General features: G+C 29.2%; 1 protein-coding gene across 2 annotated transcripts in view; it reads left to right on the top strand.

Annotated features, from left to right (window-relative positions):
- Nucleotides 1-14,882, top strand: part of CADM2 (cell adhesion molecule 2) — a 431,199-nt gene that overhangs the window by 197,364 nt on the left and 218,953 nt on the right. The gene's annotated exons all lie outside the window — the stretch shown is intronic.

Genomic DNA, 14,882 nt, shown 5'->3' with positions numbered 1-14,882 from the left:
AAACTGGTCACTATTGTATAATATAGAGTACATATTCTGGTAAATGTAGTATAATATAGAGCACATATTCTGGTGACGGTAGTATAAAATAGAGTACATATTCTGGTGACTGTAGTATAATATAGAGTACATATTCTGGTGACTATTGTATAATACAGAGTACATATACTGGTGACTATTGTATAATATAGAGTACATATTCTGGTGACTATTGTATAATACAGAGTACATATACTGGTGACTATTGTATAATATAGAGTACATATTCTGGTGACTGTAGTCTAATATAGAGTACAAATTCTGGTGACTATTGTATAATACAGAGTACATATTCTGGTGACTATTGTATAATAAAGAGTACATATTCTGGTAACTGTAGTATAATATAGAGTACATATTCTGGTGACTAGTATAACATAGAGTATATATTGTGGTGACTGTAGTATAAAATAAAGTACATATTCTGGTGACTATTGTATAATATAGAGTACATATTCAGGTAAATGTAGTATAATATAGAGCACATATTCTGGTGACTAGTATAAAATAGAGTACATATTCTGGTGACTATTGTATAATACAGATTACATATACTGGTGACTATTGTACAATATAGAGTACATATTCTGGTGACTATTGTATAATACAGAGTACATATACTGGTGACTATTGTATAATATAGAGTACATATTCTGGTAACTGTAGTATAATATAGAGTACATATTCTGGTGACTGTAGTATAAAATAGAGTACATATTCTGGTGACTATTGTATAATATGGAGTACATATTCTGTTGACTATTGTATAATACAGAGTACATATTCTGGTGACTAGTGTATAATATAGAGTACATATTCTGGTGACTATTGTATAATACAGAGTACATATTGTGGTGACTGTAGTATAAAATAAAGTACATATTCTGGTGACTATTGTATAATATAGAGTACATATTCAGGTAAATGTAGTATAATATAGAGCACATATTCTGGTGACTGTAGTATAAAATAGAGTACATATTCTGGTGACTGTAGTATAATATAGAGTACATATTCTGGTGACTATTGTATAATATGGAGTACATATTCTGGTGACTATTGTATAATACAGAGTACATATTCTTGTGACTATTGTATAATATAGAGTACATATTCTGGTGACTATTGTATAATACAGAGTACATATTCTAGTAACTGTAGTATAATATAGAGTACATTTTCTGGTGACTGTAGTATAATATAGAGTCCATATTCCGTTGACTATTGTATAATAAAGAGTACATATTCTGGTAACTGTAGTATAATATAGAGTACATATTCTGGTGACTAGTATAACATAGAGTACATATTGTGGTGACTGTAGTTTAAAATAAAGTACATATTCTGGTGACTAATGTATAATATAGAGTACATATCTGGTGACTGTTGTATAATACAGAGTACATATTCTGGTGACTATTGTATAATATAGACTGCATATTCTGGTGACTATTGTATAATATAGATTACATATTCTGGTGACTGTAGTATTATATAGAGTACATATTCTGGTGATTATTGTATAATATAGAGTACATATTCTGGTGACTGTAGTATAATATAGAGTACATATTCTGGTTGTAGTATAATATAGAGTACATATTCTGGTGACTATTGTATAATATAGAGTACATATTCTGGTGACTATTGTATAATATAGAGTACATATTCTGGTGACTGTAGTATAATATAGAGTACATATTCTGGTGACTATTGTATAATACAGAGTCCATATTCTGGTAACTATTGTATAATGCAGAGTAAATATTCTGGTGACTGTTGTATAATATAGAATACATATTCTGGTGACTATTGTATAATACAGAGTACATATACTGGTGACTATTGTATAATATTGAGTACATATTCTGGTAACTGTAGTATAATATGGAGTACATATTCTGGTGACTGTAGTATAAAATAGAGTACATATTCTGGTGACTATTGTATAATACAGAGTACATATACTGGTGACTATTGTATAATATAGAGTACATATTCTGGTGACTATTGTATAATATAGAGTACATATTCTGGTGACTGTAGTATAATATATAGTACATATTCTGGTTGTAGTATAATATAGAGTACATATTCTGGTGACTGTAGTATAATATAGAGTCCATATTCCGGTGACTATTGTATAATACAGAGTACATATTCTGGTGACTGTAGTATAATATAGAGTACATATTCTGGTGACTATTGTATAATACAGAGTACATATACTGGTGACTATTGTATAATGCAGAGTAAATATTCTGGTGACTGTTGTATAATATAGAATACATATTCTGGTGACTATTGTATAATACAGAGTACATATACTGGTGACTATTGTATAATATTGAGTACATATTCTGGTAACTGTAGTATAATATGGAGTACATATTCTGGTGACTGTAGTATAAAATAGAGTACATATTCTGGTGACTATTGTATAATACAGAGTACATATACTGGTGACTATTGTATAATATAGAGTACATATTCTGGTGACTATTGTATAATATAGAGTACATATTCTGGTGACTGTAGTATAATATATAGTACATATTCTGGTTGTAGTATAATATAGAGTACATATTCTGGTGACTGTAGTATAATATAGAGTCCATATTCCGGTGACTATTGTATAATACAGAGTACATATTCTGGTGACTGTAGTATAATATAGAGTACATATTCTGGTGACTATTGTATAATACAGAGTACATATACTGGTGACTATTGTATAATATAGAGTACATATTCAGGTAAATGTAGTATAATATAGAGCACATATTCTGGTGACGGTAGTATAAAATAGAGTACATATTCTGGTGACTGTAGTATAATATAGAGTACATATTCTGGTGACTATTGTATAATACAGAGTACATATACTGGAGACTATTGTATAATATAGAGTACATATTCTGGTGACTATTGTATAATACAGAGTACATATACTGGTGACTATTGTATAATATAGAGTACATATTCTGGTAACTGTAGTATAATATAGAGTACATATTCTGGTGACTGTAGTATAAAATAGAGTACATATTCTGGTGACTATTGTATAATATGGAGTACATATTCTGGTGACTACTGAGTACATATTCTGGTGACTATTGTATAATACAGAGTACATATTCTGGTGACTGTAGTATAATATAGAGTACATATTCTGGTGACTATTGTATAATACAGAGTACATAAACTGGTCACTATTGTATAATATAGAGTACATATTCTGGTAAATGTAGTATAATATAGAGCACATATTCTGGTGACGGTAGTATAAAATAGAGTACATATTCTGGTGACTGTAGTATAATATAGAGTACATATTCTGGTGACTATTGTATAATACAGAGTACATATACTGGAGACTATTGTATAATATAGAGTACATATTCTGGTGACTATTGTATAATACAGAGTACATATACTGGTGACTATTGTATAATATAGAGTACATATTCTGGTGACTGTAGTCTAATATAGAGTACAAATTCTGGTGACTATTGTATAATACAGAGTACATATTCTGGTGACTATTGTATAATAAAGAGTACATATTCTGGTAACTGTAGTATAATATAGAGTACATATTCTGGTGACTAGTATAACATAGAGTACATATTGTGGTGACTGTAGTATAAAATAAAGTACATATTCTGGTGACTATTGTATAATATAGAGTACATATTCAGGTAAATGTAGTATAATATAGAGCACATATTCTGGTGACTGTAGTATAAAATAGAGTACATATTCTGGTGACTGTAGTATAATATAGAGTACATATTCTGGTGACTATTGTATAATACAGAGTACATATACTGGTGACTATTGTACAATATAGAGTACATATTCTGGTGACTATTGTATAATACAGAGTACATATACTGGTGACTATTGTATAATATAGAGTACATATTCTGGTAACTGTAGTATAATATAGAGTACATATTCTGGTGACTATTGTATAATACAGAGTACATATTCTGGTGACTATTGTATAACATACAGTACATATTCTGGTGACTGTAGTATAATATAGAGTCCATATTCCGGTGACTATTGTATAATACAGAGTACATATTCTGGTGACTGTAGTATAATATAGAGTACATATTCTGGTGACTATTGTATAATATGGAGTACATATTCTGGTGACTATTGTATAATGCAGAGTACATATTCTGGTGACTATTGTATAATATAGAGTACATATTCTGGTGACTATTGTATAATACAGAGTACATATTCTAGTAACTGTAGTATAATATAGAGTACATATTCTGGTGACTGTAGTATAATATAGAGTCCATATTCCGGTGACTATTGTATAATACAGAGTACATATTCTGGTGACTATTGTATAATATAGAGTACATATTCAGTTAAATGTAGTATAATATAGAGCACATATTCTGGTGACTGTAGTATAAAATAGAGTACATATTCTGGTGACTGTAGTATAATATAGAGTACATATTCTGGTGACTATTGTATAATACAGAGTTCATATACTGGTGACTATTGTATAATATAGAGTACATATTCTGGTGACTATTGTATAATACAGAGTACATATACTTGTGACTATTGTATAATATAGAGTACATATTCTGGTAACTGTAGTATAATATAGAGTACATATTCTGGTGACTGTAGTATAAAATAGAGTACATATTCTGTGACTATTGTATAATATGGAGTACATATTCTGGTGACTATTGAGTACATATTCTGGTGATTATTGTATAATATAGAGTACATATTCTGGTGACTATTGTATAATACAGAGTACATATTCTAGTAACTGTAGTATAATATAGAGTACATATTCTGGTGACTGTAGTATAATATAGAGTCCATATTCCGGTGACTATTGTATAATACAGAGTACATATTCTGGTGACTGTAGTATAATATAGAGTACATATTCTGGTGACTATTGTATAATACAGAGTACATAAACTGGTCACTATTGTATAATATAGAGTACATATTCTGGTAAATGTAGTATAATATAGAGCACATATTCTGGTGACGGTAGTATAAAATAGAGTACATATTCTGGTGACTGTAGTATAATATAGAGTACATATTCTGGTGACTATTGTATAATACAGAGTACATATACTGGTGACTATTGTATAATATAGAGTACATATTCTGGTGACTATTGTATAATACAGAGTACATATACTGGTGACTATTGTATAATATAGAGTACATATTCTGGTGACTGTAGTCTAATATAGAGTACAAATTCTGGTGACTATTGTATAATACAGAGTACATATTCTGGTGACTATTGTATAATAAAGAGTACATATTCTGGTAACTGTAGTATAATATAGAGTACATATTCTGGTGACTAGTATAACATAGAGTATATATTGTGGTGACTGTAGTATAAAATAAAGTACATATTCTGGTGACTATTGTATAATATAGAGTACATATTCAGGTAAATGTAGTATAATATAGAGCACATATTCTGGTGACTGTAGTATAAAATAGAGTACATATTCTGGTGACTATTGTATAATACAGATTACATATACTGGTGACTATTGTACAATATAGAGTACATATTCTGGTGACTATTGTATAATACAGAGTACATATACTGGTGACTATTGTATAATATAGAGTACATATTCTGGTAACTGTAGTATAATATAGAGTACATATTCTGGTGACTGTAGTATAAAATAGAGTACATATTCTGGTGACTATTGTATAATATGGAGTACATATTCTGTTGACTATTGTATAATACAGAGTACATATTCTGGTGACTAGTGTATAATATAGAGTACATATTCTGGTGACTATTGTATAATACAGAGTACATATTGTGGTGACTGTAGTATAAAATAAAGTACATATTCTGGTGACTATTGTATAATATAGAGTACATATTCAGGTAAATGTAGTATAATATAGAGCACATATTCTGGTGACTGTAGTATAAAATAGAGTACATATTCTGGTGACTGTAGTATAATATAGAGTACATATTCTGGTGACTATTGTATAATATGGAGTACATATTCTGGTGACTATTGTATAATACAGAGTACATATTCTTGTGACTATTGTATAATATAGAGTACATATTCTGGTGACTATTGTATAATACAGAGTACATATTCTAGTAACTGTAGTATAATATAGAGTACATTTTCTGGTGACTGTAGTATAATATAGAGTCCATATTCCGTTGACTATTGTATAATAAAGAGTACATATTCTGGTAACTGTAGTATAATATAGAGTACATATTCTGGTGACTAGTATAACATAGAGTACATATTGTGGTGACTGTAGTTTAAAATAAAGTACATATTCTGGTGACTAATGTATAATATAGAGTACATATCTGGTGACTGTTGTATAATACAGAGTACATATTCTGGTGACTATTGTATAATATAGACTGCATATTCTGGTGACTATTGTATAATATAGATTACATATTCTGGTGACTGTAGTGTAATATATAGTACATATTCTGGTGATTATTGTATAATATAGAGTACATATTCTGGTGACTGTAGTATAATATAGAGTACATATTCTGGTTGTAGTATAATATAGAGTACATATTCTGGTGACTATTGTATAATATAGAGTACATATTCTGGTGACTATTGTATAATATAGAGTACATATTCTGGTGACTGTAGTATAATATAGAGTACATATTCTGGTGACTATTGTATAATACAGAGTCCATATTCTGGTAACTATTGTATAATGCAGAGTAAATATTCTGGTGACTGTTGTATAATATAGAATACATATTCTGGTGACTATTGTATAATACAGAGTACATATACTGGTGACTATTGTATAATATTGAGTACATATTCTGGTAACTGTAGTATAATATGGAGTACATATTCTGGTGACTGTAGTATAAAATAGAGTACATATTCTGGTGACTATTGTATAATACAGAGTACATATACTGGTGACTATTGTATAATATAGAGTACATATTCTGGTGACTATTGTATAATATAGAGTACATATTCTGGTGACTGTAGTATAATATATAGTACATATTCTGGTTGTAGTATAATATAGAGTACATATTCTGGTGACTGTAGTATAATATAGAGTCCATATTCCGGTGACTATTGTATAATACAGAGTACATATTCTGGTGACTGTAGTATAATATAGAGTACATATTCTGGTGACTATTGTATAATACAGAGTACATATACTGGTGACTATTGTATAATGCAGAGTAAATATTCTGGTGACTGTTGTATAATATAGAATACATATTCTGGTGACTATTGTATAATACAGAGTACATATACTGGTGACTATTGTATAATATTGAGTACATATTCTGGTAACTGTAGTATAATATGGAGTACATATTCTGGTGACTGTAGTATAAAATAGAGTACATATTCTGGTGACTATTGTATAATACAGAGTACATATACTGGTGACTATTGTATAATATAGAGTACATATTCTGGTGACTATTGTATAATATAGAGTACATATTCTGGTGACTGTAGTATAATATATAGTACATATTCTGGTTGTAGTATAATATAGAGTACATATTCTGGTGACTGTAGTATAATATAGAGTCCATATTCCGGTGACTATTGTATAATACAGAGTACATATTCTGGTGACTGTAGTATAATATAGAGTACATATTCTGGTGACTATTGTATAATACAGAGTACATATACTGGTGACTATTGTATAATATAGAGTACATATTCAGGTAAATGTAGTATAATAAAGAGCACATATTCTGGTGACTGTAGTATAAAATAGAGTACATATTCTGGTGACTGAAGTATAATATAGAGTACATATTCTGGTGACTATTGTATAATACAGAGTACATATACTGGTGACTATTGTATAATATAGAGTACATATTCTGGTGACTATTGTATAATACAGAGTACATATACTGGTGACTATTGTATAATATAGAGTACATATTCTGGTAACTGTAGTATAATATAGAGTACATATTCTGGTGACTGTAGTATAAAATAGAGTACATATTCTGGTGACTATTGTATAATATGGAGTACATATTCTGGTGACTACTGAGTACATATTCTGGTGACTATTGTATAATACAGAGTACATATTCTGGTGACTGTAGTATAATATAGAGTACATATTCTGGTGACTATTGTATAATACAGAGTACATAAACTGGTCACTATTGTATAATATAGAGTACATATTCTGGTAAATGTAGTATAATATAGAGCACATATTCTGGTGACGGTAGTATAAAATAGAGTACATATTCTGGTGACTGTAGTATAATATAGAGTACATATTCTGGTGACTATTGTATAATACAGAGTACATATACTGGTGACTATGGTATAATATAGAGTACATATTCTGGTGACTATTGTATAATACAGAGTACATATACTGGTGACTATTGTATAATATAGAGTACATATTCTGGTGACTGTAGTCTAATATAGAGTACATATTCTGGTGACTATTGTATAATACAGAGTACATATTCTGGTGACTATTGTATAACATACAGTACATATTCTGGTGACTGTAGTATAATATAGAGTCCATATTCCGGTGACTATTGTATAATACAGAGTACATATTCTGGTGACTGTAGTATAATATAGAGTACATATTCTGGTGACTATTGTATAATATGGAGTACATATTCTGGTGACTATTGTATAATGCAGAGTACATATTCTGGTGACTATTGTATAATATAGAGTACATATTCTGGTGACTATTGTATAATACAGAGTACATATTCTAGTAACTGTAGTATAATATAGAGTACATATTCTGGTGACTGTAGTATAATATAGAGTCCATATTCCGGTGACTATTGTATAATACAGAGTACATATTCTGGTGACTGTAGTATAATATAGAGTACATATTCTGGTGACTATTGTATAATACAGAGTACATATACTGGTGACTATTGTATAATATAGAGTACATATTCAGGTAAATGTAGTATAATATAGAGCATATATTCTGGTGACTGTAGTATAAAATAGAGTACATATTCTGGTGACTGTAGTATAATATAGAGTACATATTCTGGTGACTATTGTATAATACAGAGTTCATATACTGGTGACTATTGTATAATATAGAGTACATATTCTGGTGACTATTGTATAATACAGAGTACATATACTGGTGACTATTGTATAATATAGAGTACATATTCTGGTAACTGTAGTATAATATAGAGTACATATTCTGGTGACTGTAGTATAAAATAGAGTACATATTCTGTGACTATTGTATAATATGGAGTACATATTCTGGTGACTATTGAGTACATATTCTGGTGATTATTGTATAATATAGAGTACATATTCTGGTGACTATTGTATAATACAGAGTACATATTCTAGTAACTGTAGTATAATATAGAGTACATATTCTGGTGACTGTAGTATAATATAGAGTCCATATTCCGGTGACTATTGTATAATACAGAGTACATATTCTGGTGACTGTAGTATAATATAGAGTACATATTCTGGTGACTATTGTATAATACAGAGTACATAAACTGGTCACTATTGTATAATATAGAGTACATATTCTGGTAAATGTAGTATAATATAGAGCACATATTCTGGTGACGGTAGTATAAAATAGAGTACATATTCTGGTGACTGTAGTATAATATAGAGTACATATTCTGGTGACTATTGTATAATACAGAGTACATATACTGGTGACTATTGTATAATATAGAGTACATATTCTGGTGACTATTGTATAATACAGAGTACATATACTGGTGACTATTGTATAATATAGAGTACATATTCTGGTGACTGTAGTCTAATATAGAGTACAAATTCTGGTGACTATTGTATAATACAGAGTACATATTCTGGTGACTATTGTATAATAAAGAGTACATATTCTGGTAACTGTAGTATAATATAGAGTACATATTCTGGTGACTAGTATAACATAGAGTATATATTGTGGTGACTGTAGTATAAAATAAAGTACATATTCTGGTGACTATTGTATAATATAGAGTACATATTCAGGTAAATGTAGTATAATATAGAGCACATATTCTGGTGACTGTAGTATAAAATAGAGTACATATTCTGGTGACTATTGTATAATACAGATTACATATACTGGTGACTATTGTACAATATAGAGTACATATTCTGGTGACTATTGTATAATACAGAGTACATATACTGGTGACTATTGTATAATATAGAGTACATATTCTGGTAACTGTAGTATAATATAGAGTACATATTCTGGTGACTGTAGTATAAAATAGAGTACATATTCTGGTGACTATTGTATAATATGGAGTACATATTCTGTTGACTATTGTATAATACAGAGTACATATTCTGGTGACTAGTGTATAATATAGAGTACATATTCTGGTGACTATTGTATAATACAGAGTACATATTGTGGTGACTGTAGTATAAAATAAAGTACATATTCTGGTGACTATTGTATAATATAGAGTACATATTCAGGTAAATGTAGTATAATATAGAGCACATATTCTGGTGACTGTAGTATAAAATAGAGTACATATTCTGGTGACTGTAGTATAATATAGAGTACATATTCTGGTGACTATTGTATAATATGGAGTACATATTCTGGTGACTATTGTATAATACAGAGTACATATTCTTGTGACTATTGTATAATATAGAGTACATATTCTGGTGACTATTGTATAATACAGAGTACATATTCTAGTAACTGTAGTATAATATAGAGTACATTTTCTGGTGACTGTAGTATAATATAGAGTCCATATTCCGTTGACTATTGTATAATAAAGAGTACATATTCTGGTAACTGTAGTATAATATAGAGTACATATTCTGGTGACTAGTATAACATAGAGTACATATTGTGGTGACTGTAGTTTAAAATAAAGTACATATTCTGGTGACTAATGTATAATATAGAGTACATATCTGGTGACTGTTGTATAATACAGAGTACATATTCTGGTGACTATTGTATAATATAGACTGCATATTCTGGTGACTATTGTATAATATAGATTACATATTCTGGTGACTGTAGTATTATATAGAGTACATATTCTGGTGATTATTGTATAATATAGAGTACATATTCTGGTGACTGTAGTATAATATAGAGTACATATTCTGGTTGTAGTATAATATAGAGTACATATTCTGGTGACTATTGTATAATATAGAGTACATATTCTGGTGACTATTGTATAATATAGAGTACATATTCTGGTGACTGTAGTATAATATAGAGTACATATTCTGGTGACTATTGTATAATACAGAGTCCATATTCTGGTAACTATTGTATAATGCAGAGTAAATATTCTGGTGACTGTTGTATAATATAGAATACATATTCTGGTGACTATTGTATAATACAGAGTACATATACTGGTGACTATTGTATAATATTGAGTACATATTCTGGTAACTGTAGTATAATATGGAGTACATATTCTGGTGACTGTAGTATAAAATAGAGTACATATTCTGGTGAGTATTGTATAATACAGAGTACATATACTGGTGACTATTGTATAATATAGAGTACATATTCTGGTGACTATTGTATAATATAGAGTACATATTCTGGTGACTGTAGTATAATATATAGTACATATTCTGGTTGTAGTATAATATAGAGTACATATTCTGGTGACTGTAGTATAATATAGAGTCCATATTCCGGTGACTATTGTATAATACAGAGTACATATTCTGGTGACTGTAGTATAATATAGAGTACATATTCTGGTGACTATTGTATAATACAGAGTACATATACTGGTGACTATTGTATAATGCAGAGTAAATATTCTGGTGACTGTTGTATAATATAGAATACATATTCTGGTGACTATTGTATAATACAGAGTACATATACTGGTGACTATTGTATAATATTGAGTACATATTCTGGTAACTGTAGTATAATATGGAGTACATATTCTGGTGACTGTAGTATAAAATAGAGTACATATTCTGGTGACTATTGTATAATACAGAGTACATATACTGGTGACTATTGTATAATATAGAGTACATATTCTGGTGACTATTGTATAATATAGAGTACATATTCTGGTGACTGTAGTATAATATATAGTACATATTCTGGTTGTAGTATAATATAGAGTACATATTCTGGTGACTGTAGTATAATATAGAGTCCATATTCCGGTGACTATTGTATAATACAGAGTACATATTCTGGTGACTGTAGTATAATATAGAGTACATATTCTGGTGACTATTGTATAATAAAGAGTACATATTCTGGTAACTGTAGTATAATATAGAGTACATATTCTGGTGACTAGTATAACATAGAGTATATATTGTGGTGACTGTAGTATAAAATAAAGTACATATTCTGGTGACTATTGTATAATATAGAGTACATATTCAGGTAAATGTAGTATAATATAGAGCACATATTCTGGTGACTGTAGTATAAAATAGAGTACATATTCTGGTGACTATTGTATAATACAGATTACATATACTGGTGACTATTGTACAATATAGAGTACATATTCTGGTGACTATTGTATAATACAGAGTACATATACTGGTGACTATTGTATAATATAGAGTACATATTCTGGTAACTGTAGTATAATATAGAGTACATATTCTGGTGACTGTAGTATAAAATAGAGTACATATTCTGGTGACTATTGTATAATATGGAGTACATATTCTGTTGACTATTGTATAATACAGAGTACATATTCTGGTGACTAGTGTATAATATAGAGTACATATTCTGGTGACTATTGTATAATACAGAGTACATATTGTGGTGACTGTAGTATAAAATAAAGTACATATTCTGGTGACTATTGTATAATATAGAGTACATATTCAGGTAAATGTAGTATAATATAGAGCACATATTCTGGTGACTGTAGTATAAAATAGAGTACATATTCTGGTGACTGTAGTATAATATAGAGTACATATTCTGGTGACTATTGTATAATATGGAGTACATATTCTGGTGACTATTGTATAATACAGAGTACATATTCTTGTGACTATTGTATAATATAGAGTACATATTCTGGTGACTATTGTATAATACAGAGTACATATTCTAGTAACTGTAGTATAATATAGAGTACATTTTCTGGTGACTGTAGTATAATATAGAGTCCATATTCCGTTGACTATTGTATAATAAAGAGTACATATTCTGGTAACTGTAGTATAATATAGAGTACATATTCTGGTGACTAGTATAACATAGAGTACATATTGTGGTGACTGTAGTTTAAAATAAAGTACATATTCTGGTGACTAATGTATAATATAGAGTACATATCTGGTGACTGTTGTATAATACAGAGTACATATTCTGGTGACTATTGTATAATATAGACTGCATATTCTGGTGACTATTGTATAATATAGATTACATATTCTGGTGACTGTAGTATTATATAGAGTACATATTCTGGTGATTATTGTATAATATAGAGTACATATTCTGGTGACTGTAGTATAATATAGAGTACATATTCTGGTTGTAGTATAATATAGAGTACATATTCTGGTGACTATTGTATAATATAGAGTACATATTCTGGTGACTATTGTATAATATAGAGTACATATTCTGGTGACTGTAGTATAATATAGAGTACATATTCTGGTGACTATTGTATAATACAGAGTCCATATTCTGGTAACTATTGTATAATGCAGAGTAAATATTCTGGTGACTGTTGTATAATATAGAATACATATTCTGGTGACTATTGTATAATACAGAGTACATATACTGGTGACTATTGTATAATATTGAGTACATATTCTGGTAACTGTAGTATAATATGGAGTACATATTCTGGTGACTGTAGTATAAAATAGAGTACATATTCTGGTGAGTATTGTATAATACAGAGTACATATACTGGTGACTATTGTATAATATAGAGTACATATTCTGGTGACTATTGTATAATATAGAGTACATATTCTGGTGACTGTAGTATAATATATAGTACATATTCTGGTTGTAGTATAATATAGAGTACATATTCTGGTGACTGTAGTATAATATAGAGTCCATATTCCGGTGACTATTGTATAATACAGAGTACATATTCTGGTGACTGTAGTATAATATAGAGTACATATTCTGGTGACTATTGTATAATACAGAGTACATATACTGGTGACTATTGTATAATGCAGAGTAAATATTCTGGTGACTGTTGTATAATATAGAATACATATTCTGGTGACTATTGTATAATACAGAGTACATATACTGGTGACTATTGTATAATATTGAGTACATATTCTGGTAACTGTAGTATAATATGGAGTACATATTCTGGTGACTGTAGTATAAAATAGAGTACATATTCTGGTGACTATTGTATAATACAGAGTACATATACTGGTGACTATTGTATAATATAGAGTACATATTCTGGTGACTATTGTATAATATAGAGTACATATTCTGGTGACTGTAGTATAATATATAGTACATATTCTGGTTGTAGTATAATATAGAGTACATATTCTGGTGACTGTAGTATAATATAGAGTCCATATTCCGGTGACTATTGTATAATACAGAGTACATATTCTGGTGACTGTAGTATAATATAGAGTACATATTCTGGTGACTATTGTATAATACAGAGTACATATACTGGTGACTATTGTATAATATAGAGTACATATTCAGGTAAATGTAGTATAATAAAGAGCACATATTCTGGTGACTGTAGTATAAAATAGAGTACATAT

The sequence above is a fragment of the Taudactylus pleione genome, unplaced genomic scaffold, assembly GCF_031769625.1.
Source record: "Taudactylus pleione unplaced genomic scaffold, aTauple2 ptg000316l, whole genome shotgun sequence".
Taxonomy (NCBI): Eukaryota; Metazoa; Chordata; class Amphibia; order Anura; family Myobatrachidae; genus Taudactylus; species Taudactylus pleione.
The sequence above is the reverse complement of the archived record's forward strand: the minus strand, read 5'-3'. Positions and strand labels throughout refer to the sequence as shown.